Consider the following 11,473-nt stretch of genomic DNA (forward strand, 5'->3'; position numbering starts at 1 on the left):
CTTGGGCTATCACAAGAAACTTACATAGATAAGATATTGGCAAGGTACTATATGGCAGATTCCAAGAAGGGATTGGTTCCTTTCAGGCATGGATTGAGGTTATCCAAGAAGATGTCTCCCAAGAAACCTGAGGATAAGCAGGTTATGACATTCCCTACGCTTCGGCTATGGAAAGTCTTATGTATGCTATGTTATGTACAAGACTAGATATCTGTCACTCTGTAAGTGTGGTTAGCAAATATCAGTCGTACCCAGGTCTAGAGCATTGGATAATAGTTAAACATATTTTCAAGTATCTTAGGAGAACTAAACATTATTATTTAGTTTACGGTGCAGACGAGTTGGTCGTTTTCTGTTTTACCGACGCAGACTTCCAGTCTGATGTTGATGACATGAAATCATCATCAGATTTTGTGTTTACCTTAGCAAATGGGGCTGTGTCATGGAGAAGTTGCAAGCAAGACACTACGGCAGATTCCATGACTGAGGCTGAGTACATCGTTGCGAGTAAAGCAGCGAAAGAGGCGGTATGGCTGCGAAAGTTTTTGGACGACCTTGGAGTCGTGCCCTCTATTGAGAGACCCATTATGTTGTACTGTGATAACAGCGGAGCGATTGCTCAAGCAAAGGAACTGAGGTCTCACCAGATGTCCAAGCATGTAGTTTGAAAGTATCATGTGATACGAGAGATCATTGACAGAGGGGATGTGGCTATTGCAAAGGTTGCCTCAGCAGATAACGAGGCAGACCCTTTTACCAAACGCCTTAGTCAAAAGGTGTTTGACAGGCATGTTGAGGGGATGGGTCTAAGATAGGGCTGTGCACTGTGCGGTTAAAACCGAAATAAAACCGACCGAACCGATTTCAGTCAGTTATTTCGGTTCTGTTAAATATTAAATCGGTTCGGTTTCGGTTTCTCATCAAATTCGGTTTTCGGTTTATGTGTCGGTTTTTGGTAAAACAATTCGGTTTAAACCGAAAAACCGAATTGGGAGGATTGCTTAAAAAATGAAAAAAATGAAAAATGTCATATTCACCCCTTTTTTTTACTTGGGGCAACCACCACTAGAATAAAAAAGAGTAGTAATGACTCAGGGGGGGCGTCCAGAGTAAAAAATCACTTGTGAATTCGCGATATATCATAATATACCTCGTTTGATTCTTTTTTTCTAGGGTTTTGAGGTTTTGAGGTTTTTTCCTTAACACTGAGAGAGGAGAAGTGAGAATTGAGAATTTGAGAGAACTGAGAAGAGGGCTAGAGAGAGATCCACGACCCTACCTTATCCATCCGAAGAACCGCGACACCGTGACGGCCATCTCTAGATTCTCTCCGGTGGTTTTCGACCTTTGACGGCCATTTCTCCGGCGGTTTTCGACCTTTGACGGCCATCAATCACTCGTTCCACTTCAAAGATCGAAGAATCAAAGGTATGTTGTAGCTTTTCCCTTATTTATACGCATATTCTTGCCTTCTTGGGTTTTTCTTCATGTTTTTGGTTGTGGGTTTGGATGAGTGTGGTGGGTTTGCCGTTTGCCGGTTTGGAGAGCAAGGGAGGGTTTTATTGTATGGATTTGGGGTTTCATGGTGGATCTGTGGGTGCTGGCCTGCTGGGTTGTTTGGATTTAGGGTTTCATGGTGGCTATGATTGGAGATTTCAATATTTCATGGTGGGTGTTCTGTCTTGGGTTGTAAGTTAAAGGAAGATGAGATTGTAGTGTGTTTGGCTGTGAATTAAAGAAAGATGAGATTGTAGAAACTTTGGATCGAAGTGGAGTTTGTAGTGGGTTTGGTTGTGAATTAAATTGGGTTTTGACTTTTGAGGTTACTCTGATTCTCTGAACTCTGAAGCATTGGGTTTAAAGTTGTTTGAATGTTTGTAAGTGTATTGGATATTTGGATGATCTGTACTCTGCAGGATTGGGCTGTGAATTAAATTGGGTTTTGATTTCCATTTCTAAGTTCTAACCTGATTAAATTTAGCTTGTTTTTCATTTTAGCAAATGAAAATAGATAAATTGTAAATGTTAAATCTGTTGGAGCATATGAAAATACAGAACATCTGTTGGAGCATCTATTTGTTAAATGTTCTGTATTTTCATTTCAGCCCTCTTGGATTGCTTAAATTTAGCTTGTTTTTTCTCTTAACAGATTCCCTTGTGAGTACTGACAGCTATAATTATCTTATGTTGGGTATCTTATTATGTGTTGGGTAAAGGGTGTCTTGTTGATTTGTTTCTATTATCTCTTTAGATGTCGCAAGAAGGAGACGCTCAGGCTCCTAATGTTATTATTAGCGAGCAATCATCAAATCCCATGGACTCAAGTGAAATGGTTGCAACCTCACAGAAGAGAAAGGCAATGAAGCCTAGGTCAGGAGTGTGGGATCACTTTATAAAAAAATTTGATGAGGAGGGTGAAACTAAGCGTAGGTGTAAGTATTGCGAGAGGGAGTATTGTGCTGATCCGTGAAAAAATGGAACTTCCGAACTTAAGAATCATATTTCTTCATGCAAACAATTTCCCGCCAATATCACAAAGCAAACTCAGTTGAATTACCAACCGATCACAAATGGAAGAACCGAGACAACATGTGAGAAAGATGATGAAGGAGAAGTTTAAGAAGCACAACATTGAATCCGGACGTGGGGATAATAAATCGGCGTTGGAAAGATAATTAAGTGAAGCTATCGAAGAAGACATTGAGGACTTTGATATTTTAGGGTGGTGGAAAGTTAACAGTCCTAGATTTCCCATCTTATCAAAAATTGCTCGGTGGGTGTTGGCGGTTCCTATTTCTACTGTTGCCTCAGAGACGGCGTTTAGCACAGGGGGGCGAGTTCTTGATGCATTTAGGAGTTCTTTGACTCTTGCGATAGTTCAAGCTCTCATATGTACTCAAGACTGGCTTCGATCATCTTCATGTCCGATTAATGTGGAAGAAGCATTGGAGGATCTTGAAACCGTAGAAAATGGTAATATTTTTAATTCTTTTAGTGTGTTTCTATAATTCTATCTATTGATTTTGACTTGGAACTTGATATTTATTAAAGTTGTATTTTTATTTTTAGAGTTTTCAAATGTTGGGGATGTTTCTTCAAATATCGACCTTTGAAGCGCGAAAGACTGAGGTTTCAGGTTTGTAATTGTGTTCTTTTGTGAACCAAACTCTTTAATGAGACTATGAATATATTTGTGTATCATTCATTTAGTTTGGGAAATGATATCAACACTCCCATGGTTTTATATCCCGCTCTACTAGCTTGTCTTTTAGTATTTAAAAGGCTGTCAACAGGTTATTACAGTTCCCAAAAAGCTCTAACAAGCCCATTAAATACTAAAAGACAAGCAAGGTGAGCATGGATATCAAAACATTGAAGTGCTGATATCATTTCCCTTTAGTTTGGGTTATTCACATTTTCACTTTATGAAGCAGTCCTTCACTATATTTTTTAATCTGCAGGGGAGAATGGATGATCCCTTTTGCATACCTGGAGGATATTCATGGAAGATTTGTGAAGTCATGTCACATATGGCCCCCTGCTGTTCATACTTCATACTGCTCTTGCTCTGTTTTTTTATGTATAATTGGTTTAAAACTTGTATTGTATGTGGTGAGTAGTGATGACTGATGATATAAGGAGAAGGTGCTTACTGTTGTGTAAACTGTGAAGGTCTGCTCTTGCCTCTTGGTGGATTGCTAGTATAGTACTAGTAGTCTAGTAGTACTATAGTATTATGATTTACTGATTTCTGAACCCATTTGGAGGTCTGAGGGCCACTTTTGATACATCTCCTTTGATTTAGTGATTTAGCAATGCAAATTGGAAGACCCTTAAGTTTCAGACTTTCAGGGTCTACTTTTGATAGTTATTAGTTGATACATATCTTTTGAGTAAAATTGCAAGCTGTACTTGGCTACTTGCTGTCTTGCTCAGGTGCTGCTCAACCGCCTCCTCTTTTGAGTAAAATTTCAGGGTATACTTGTTGTCTTGAGTAACTGGTTACTTAGTTACTTCCATAGTTGCATTTACAAAATAGTGAATTACATGATTTACATCCACTTTTGTTACTCTTTTAGTCTTTTATGATAGCAGATTAGCAGGACCAAAGAGGAGGAGCATTTGCATTTATATTATTTTCAAATGCTGTCTTCCATTTCTATTACTTGTATAGTACAGCCATGAGCCCATGAGTGATGAGCCACCACAGGTCCACATGATTACTTGCATGGTACAGCCACCATAGGATCTACTTGGCATTTTTATTATTTTCAAAGCACTACAAATTTGCAGTTACAAAATTGAATTTCAAAGGGTCCCCTGGACTGGATTCTGGATGCATGGATATGATGGATTTGCCTACTTCAAACTGATTAGTTGGAATAACTGAACCAAAACGAAACCGAACCGAAAAGGATATAAATTGAGAGGTCTCGGGTAGAAATCACTATTCGGTTTGAACCGAAAAAACCAAAAAACTGAAATTATTAAATAAGTTTCGGTTCATCACCAAATCACTTCGGTTTCGGTTTCGAAATTTCTATAACCGAAATTTTTCAGTTTGGCCAATTCGGTTAATTCGGTTCGATTTAAACCGATTGCTCACCCCTAGTGTAAGATATATGCATAACTGGCTTTGAGGGCAAGTGGGAGACTGTTAGTAGGGCTGCTCGGGCTCGGCTCGTTTAGTTTTTAAGAAGGCTCGTGTTCGACTCGTGATATATTCGAGAAAGTTCGGCTCAGGTTCGGCTCGGCTCAAGAATGATAAAAACATACATCTATGGGATTGGAACCCAAGACCCCTCTAAATCCAGTGCCTTAACCACTAGGCCAAACCTTCATTTGTAATAAACAACTCACATTCTTTTATTTTATAAATAAAAAACAAACATAATCCAAGCTTTAAAGCTCGGCCCGGCTCGGCTCGTTTATGAACCCAGCCTAAAAAGCTCACGAGCTTTTCCGAACCGAACTATACAAGGCTCAAGTTCAGCTCGTTTATTTTGGCGAGCCTAATTTTTGGGCTCGGGTTCGGCTCGTTTAGTAAGCGAATGAGCCCGAGCCGAGCTTTTAATGAGCCGAACCCAAACATGTTCGCGAGCCGGCTTAGATCATTTGCAGCCCTAACTGTTAGAGTTGGTGCCCTAAAACTCAGTATATTTCGTATGTTAATCAATAAAAGTTTCTTTTCATGACAATTAATGGGTAACTAAAAGTTAAATATGTGTGACATGCTACTTGTTATTGACACTTATTTGTCCTTAGGTAGCAAAGTAGGAAACCCATGCTCATGGATTCATAGATCTTAGGGAGCAAGGAGATATGGAATTCCGGTTCTTTGCAGACCTTAATAGTTCCTAGTTGGGGTAGAGGTTGGACCCCTCCTCCTGTATACAACTAGCATCTATCTTGCGAACATGCACGAGATGTGGAGTGACTTATCTCAATCACTCAGGTAGTGGAGCCTAAGCTAGATAGAATGGGTACGACAATGAGATTGCGTACTGAATATGATCACATTAGAATAGCTTGTGGACATGAGACAGTTGAGCTATTCTACCAGACAGGACCCTTTACATGTCCTTTGACCTGAGGGGTCATATTTATCTGTTGGCGAGTCTCTCATTCTTGGTCTATCTAACCGTGATTCTCTTGGAGTCACTAGAGGGTAGTATTGGAGTGTTGGACAACCCTTTGAGGTCAATACTGATACCCGACATGGAATTCTCCACCTATTTTACAAGATAACATCTACAGTTTTGGTCAGAGCAGTAGGCCTAAAAAATACATGACTAGGTGGATTTGATAAAGTGTATATCAAAAGGATTTCACAAAATAAGTTTTGAAATGGTTTTAGCAAATGCATTTGCAGGCCAACACTGCTTGACTGAAAGGTATACCGTGAGTGAGCCCAGGGGATAGTTGATGTGCACCCCCAGTAGGACTCAACACAGTAGATGTGGACTTGGAGAAAGGACTTGCACATTTGATGTGATTAGGGGTATGTTGATTTGGCGGTTATCTTCAGGGTTACGTCTCGATGGAGGCCACTGACTCAATGCGATTGTAGCATTAACTACGGAGCAATAATCGCAGTGGAGCCCACTTGTGGGTTCTACAGGATCTACAGTTAAATCCCTGCTACGATCCCACTCACTACTAGATTGACCTATTATAATCTATTAGATAAAGGTCCCGCATTTATTTGGTTGCATATAGGAACTAGTTTCGTGGCATTGGATGCATTGAAAGGATATATACAATGTATATACTGTATATGCACTATGGGATACATTGGGAATACTAAAATGGTTAAATATAAACTATAAGGGTATTTTGGGAATTATAGAAAAATACATATTCCCATATTATACATATTCCCATATTATAATTTAATTTTGATCAGATTATAAAGTAAACAAAGAGTTATTTTCAAGATCCTTTGTGCAACGAAAGGAATCCATCGGTTCAACATTCATGAATCATTGTGGGCTATAAATATGACGTTTTCTCATGGATTTAAAGACTTCTGGACTTATTGAAAATCTCACTTGAGCTTAAACTTTCAGATCCATTAGTTTTCTTCAAATTCTTTGAACTTGCACATCTAGTTGATGAAAATCTCCATAGGACTTTATTATTGTAATCTTTTGGAGAGTCTGTGAGCTATCATCATTGTATCAAACCTAATCAAGAGGCTAAGAGAGTTCTTCATTCTTTTTTTCTTCATTGTAATCGAAGGTCTATGATTTGGCCCGTAAAGAAAGGTGAATCCGGTTTGTATTGCAAATAAGGTTTGTTCCCTCAGAGGCGGAGAAGGCGATTGTACGGTTTGGGGATTCGGCTATAGTGGAATCCCACATTAGTGAAGAAAATCCCAAGGAAATATCAAGTACTTGAGTAGTGGCGTAGGTCCTTGAGGTTAAGGGACCGAACCACTCTACATTGTTGCATCGCCTCCTCTCTCTCTCTCTATCCTTCTACACCTTGGTGATTAGTAACATCTATCTCTTTATTTTCTTTTGAGTTTAATTGAACAAGGGTTAGATTTAACTAGGATCAATTTCACACACCCTTTTTATTTAGAACAAAATTTAGTTACCCAATTCACCCACCTCTTAGGTTGCCCTTTGGGATTTCAAAGATCCTAAAAATGTTTGATGATGCTATGCACAAGCAGATTCAAACCCAAAATGCCTTTTAAGAACTTCAAGCCTTAGAGAAAGCTCTAAATACTGTTTCTGCAGGGTAGCGGTATTTAAAACACTGTTGAAATAAACAAGAGGGGGGGTGAAATGGTTTTAACAATAATTTATACCTTTTTAAATTTAAGTTTTAAACCTAATTTGATTTTTCTTCTCTTGATTAGATTTTGGTTAGTTCAAATAAGATCAAAACAAAATGAAATGCCAAACCAAACAAGAATGAAAGTGCAAGACAAGGAAGGAACACACCAATGTATAGTGATTCGGGCAAAGCCCTACTCCACTCTTCTTAAGATCGTCCTTAAGGATTTTCACTATGTGAGACCTCCACGATGCCCGGCTCCGAGGCGATTACACTCCAAAGGGGTATTAAATGAGGATGCCCTTGACACCTTTACACCGACTCTCCTTCTTCGCCGAGTTCTAAGCGATACTCCCTAGGGTATTAAAATAGGATGCCCTAGCCACCTTTACAAGAATAGAAGATGAATTGCTTGGCTTCTCTTAAAAGCTTGATGCACGATGTAGTCCCCTTGAGTGCTTAAGGATGATTTTCCAAATATTCAAGAGAGGAAGATAATCCTTTTGAATGAGTATTTATAGCCTTTAGAAAAGATATGACCGTTTGGGGGTGTAAATATCAAAAACCAATTTTTAATTCAAAAACTAACCGCTCTTTTCTATGCTGTCGCGACGTTCTCGGAGCTCCGAGAAATTCTCGGAGTTCCGAGACAAATTCTCAGAGTTCCGAGAGAATGGCCAGAAGTTGGAAAATACTACTGGACCATTTCTCGGAGTTCAGAGAAAATTTCTCGGAGTTCTGAGAGAATGGCCAGAAGTTGTAAAATACTACTGGACCATTTCTCGGAGTTTCGAGGGAACTCTCGGAGTTCCGAGAAGCCTAAAATCAGCATGACTTTTTTGTTTTTGTTGCTATTTGATTTTGGGCTTTTGGAACTCGATTCCTATGATAATTTGGAATGTTTATGAGGGTCCCAACATGTTGGTCCACCACATAACCATTCACTTAACCATTTGAGTTCTCGAGTGGTTTTGAAAACTATTTTGAAAAACCTTGCCTTGACTTAGAAATCTAAAGAGAAAAAGATGTACAATGAAATCTAGGTAACCCTCAACTTCTAATGTGAGCTCCACTTAGCTCCTTTGACTCTTGTGTGGTACATCTTCAAGCTTGACCATGTGATGTGTTGGTTCCTTCAACGATCAACTTATCTTAACACAACACTTCAAGGCAAATTGATTAGTATTCAAGAACATAATCAATTATGTTTAGAATCATCAAAACAAGATAGGAGAGTAGACCCTTGGGCTTACAACTGTTTGTAAAAAATTCAATTTAGAAAATCAAGTGGGTTGGGAACTTTAAGAGAGAAAGAACGATACATCAAATAACTGTCTTCTAAAGGACATATTTTATGCACTTTTTATAGAGCTTTTGATGTCTTTTCATTGTGAAAAGCATCCCTTCAAGGCAACCATTAGATTGGTTTGAATAATGGATGTTTGATCGCAACTCTTCGCGATACAATTGGTTTGGATCATCCACAAAGTGTCACTTATGTTTTAAATCATCCATGGCTGTTGAGAACCAAAAAGACATGAAGAGTTCTGAATTTGGAGGTGAAAAGTTTTGTCAAAATTTGCCATAATGGATAGATTTTCGCTCTGTCGCAGTCGACCGGGGTTGGGTCGATCGACCACATTTAAGCATCTGGAACTTTTTTTCTGATCCAATGAACCACGGTTGACCGGACACACCTTTCTGGAAAACGTTTATATTTCTAGTTACCAATCTGCGGTCGACTGGCTCTGTAAGATGATCTTTTCTATTTCAAAAATAATTTAATCCCTTTTTGAAAACAGTAATTTGACCAAGAGAATTTTGAAAATCTATAACATTAACTCCACTAATAGATTTTGTTACAGTATTTGGTTATTTTTAAACTATTTCTCTCTTTCCCCTCATTGAATTCTTATGTAACAGTTGATTCTCTTAAAATTATATGTTTCAGATCAATGAACACTCTAAATAGTATCTGATCTCTAATATAGGTGGATCCAACCTAGATTGGATCTGTTAACACCCCAACTAACCCATTAACTTCTTTGATGCAGTTGAAATGCGCGGAAGCGATGTTCGAGGTGTTGGAGATGCTACGATACCCTTCAACACAGGTGTTGGTGATGAATTAATGTGAGAATTAAATGATCAACCCCAGTTTGCAATCAATGGCAGGAATGGATATGGTTGGAGTTCTAGAAATGAAGCTTGGCCTGGTTTTCAAAGAACTCAACTATGCATGACTTCAGTAACCTCCGTCTTTTCCCAAGTATTTTGAGGTACTGAGTGTTTACTAATTCTCACTAAAAATGGCTTCTATAACTATGACTGGTTAATCTTATTTGCCAACAGAGACAATCAAGAATACACAGATTCTATCCAATTTAGAATGTATTGAGCTTCAACAAAATCTTACGAAGAAACCGATTGTTGTCAGTAGTCAAAGACAGATTCAAGCATTTTGCCTGAAACCATGCATTTGGTAACTAACATAAGTTGTTCCATACACACAAACTTGGCTTCTTTGAAGAGGTTCATCCAAACAACATGTAGGTGTAAGGTCCGATTAAATTTCAAACAAACTAGAATTCAAAATTTGCTTTCATCTAACAAAGACATTAGAGCCCAGGAATCAGCAACATGCAATCAAATATGTGATCGACTAAGGAAGAAAAGAGAACAGAATTTTGTTCAGATTTTGAGGCAGGATTTGTCCTCAAATCGTTTGAATTCAAAAGTCACTAGGGAGGAATTGTCGCATCCATTGTTCATACCTATAAAGTAGAGACTAGAATAAGTTGCAATCACCACGTTTCAGCATGCATTCAAAGACTTCTAGATTTATGACCTTAATTAGAAGTTTCTGAGTTCAACAGGATTTAAAATTAAAAACAATAGGTAGTTTCAAAATTCTTATGCATTCCAAAATAATCTCAAGGTCATATCCATTCTTTGGAATGCAAGTCTCATAAATCTCATATCATGAAACCTTTTATAGCACAAGCTTGAGTTCAGAGAGATGAAATTCGGTCTTCTCTTAACAAAACAATTTGAAGAAGAAGCTTCTGAATACAAATTCACATTGTTTTGATCAGTTAACTAAATCAAGACAGGAGATGAAATTTGAGTAAATAGGTAGATCAAATTTTTGAATTGGAACATGACGTACTATCTTGGAGGATTTTCACCCCTTTCAATCTGACAATAAAATCCCTTTGTTTTACAAAGCTAATGCTTAAATAGGGTCTACTACTTTAGATCTAATGAAGATCGATTACGATTTGCTAATCTGATTTCGTAGAAAATCGAGGTTGGACAGTAAGATGTGTTCACTAGCTTTCATCTCTGGAGCAGATAGTATAGGAGCTGGATTTCATAAAATTCCTTTAGATCACTTGATCTTAGGATGTTGCTGATAGAAGTTCACTTGGTATTGTAGACACCCCCATTTTGCTGCACTTTGAAAAGCAAATGATTTAGTAGTTTCATTGAGTTTTGAGTCGGTCTTCCGCGTTAGGTCAGGCGTTCTTGCATTTTGAAGTTGATTCGCACTCCTGAAGGTTTCTAGGGGGTTCCATTGATCTTTGAAAAATAAGAATTCGAGTTTCCAATCAAATAAGAAAACCTGCTATTTTTTTGTTTCTCAGGGTTTCCCACATTTTTGCCTATTTTTGCACCTCAGGGGTATTTTGGTCATTTTCAGTGTGTTTCATTTGATCATCGGGGTCTGTCTAACAAGTTATGGGTTATTCTATGAATTTTGGAAAACCTGCTATTTTTGGAATTTCTCAAGGGTTTCACTTGATTTGGAAATTTTGTGTGTCGAGGGTATTTTGGGCATTTTCAGGGGATTCCAAGTGATTCTGTTTGATATCACCTACCAAAGGAAGCAAACTTTAAAACTTTCTGTTTTTTAGGTTTGACCATGAAGACTTTTTTTTTTAACTTTCCTCTTTGGGGGCGATCCAATTTAAGGTCATTCTAGTCGCATTTGGGTGCGTAATGATCAAACTAGGGCATTTTGATCCAAAAATTAATTTTTCTAAAGGGGATGGTTTGACCATATGTCGAGGGTGCACCACAAATGTCATATGGGTTGAGTTCTTCAATAAAAATTTTGAATTTAAAGGATTTTATTAAATTTTCATTGAAAAAAAATCCAAAATACATGTCATAAGGCCCATTG

The 11,473-nt window shown here is 38.1% G+C and overlaps 1 long non-coding RNA gene across 1 annotated transcript; it reads left to right on the forward strand.

The window, feature by feature from the left end:
- Positions 1 to 1,283: 1,283 nt before the first annotated feature.
- On the forward strand, positions 1,284 to 3,946 carry LOC143883675 (uncharacterized). The gene is made up of 4 exons (XR_013252476.1): positions 1,284 to 1,428; positions 2,252 to 2,973; positions 3,070 to 3,136; positions 3,462 to 3,946. It is a non-coding gene; the product is annotated as an uncharacterized LOC143883675 (long non-coding RNA).
- Positions 3,947 to 11,473: the final 7,527 nt, after the last annotated feature.

Source organism: Tasmannia lanceolata, unplaced genomic scaffold, assembly GCF_043159265.1.
Source record: "Tasmannia lanceolata isolate RefF3 unplaced genomic scaffold, GAP_Taslan_0.1 ptg000008l, whole genome shotgun sequence".
NCBI lineage: Eukaryota > Viridiplantae > Streptophyta > Magnoliopsida > Canellales > Winteraceae > Tasmannia > Tasmannia lanceolata.